Genomic DNA, 298 nt, shown 5'->3' with positions numbered 1-298 from the left:
GACTGGGCAGTGGATTGGTTTTAACGTTGGGACCCTCCTCTTGGAATGATAGCCAGCCGGCATTTATTAGGTGTTGCACCTTATATTTGAACGGCAGGCAGGAGGCAATGTCATGTCTGGGGGCTCCACTATGGTATGCACACTTGGCATTCGAGTTGTACCACTTGGGGTATGGTGGCTGGAAGACCTTCCCGGGTATGGCCACCACCAAATGATTTTCCAATAATGAAAGGCCACAACTCGGAGTATGCCATGGGAATAGGAGAGAAATCATCTCTCGGGGGGGGGGGGGGGGGGG

The sequence above is a fragment of the Glycine max genome, chromosome 10 (genome assembly GCF_000004515.6).
Source record: "Glycine max cultivar Williams 82 chromosome 10, Glycine_max_v4.0, whole genome shotgun sequence".
Taxonomy (NCBI): Eukaryota; Viridiplantae; Streptophyta; class Magnoliopsida; order Fabales; family Fabaceae; genus Glycine; species Glycine max.
The sequence above is the reverse complement of the archived record's forward strand: the minus strand, read 5'-3'. Positions refer to the sequence as shown.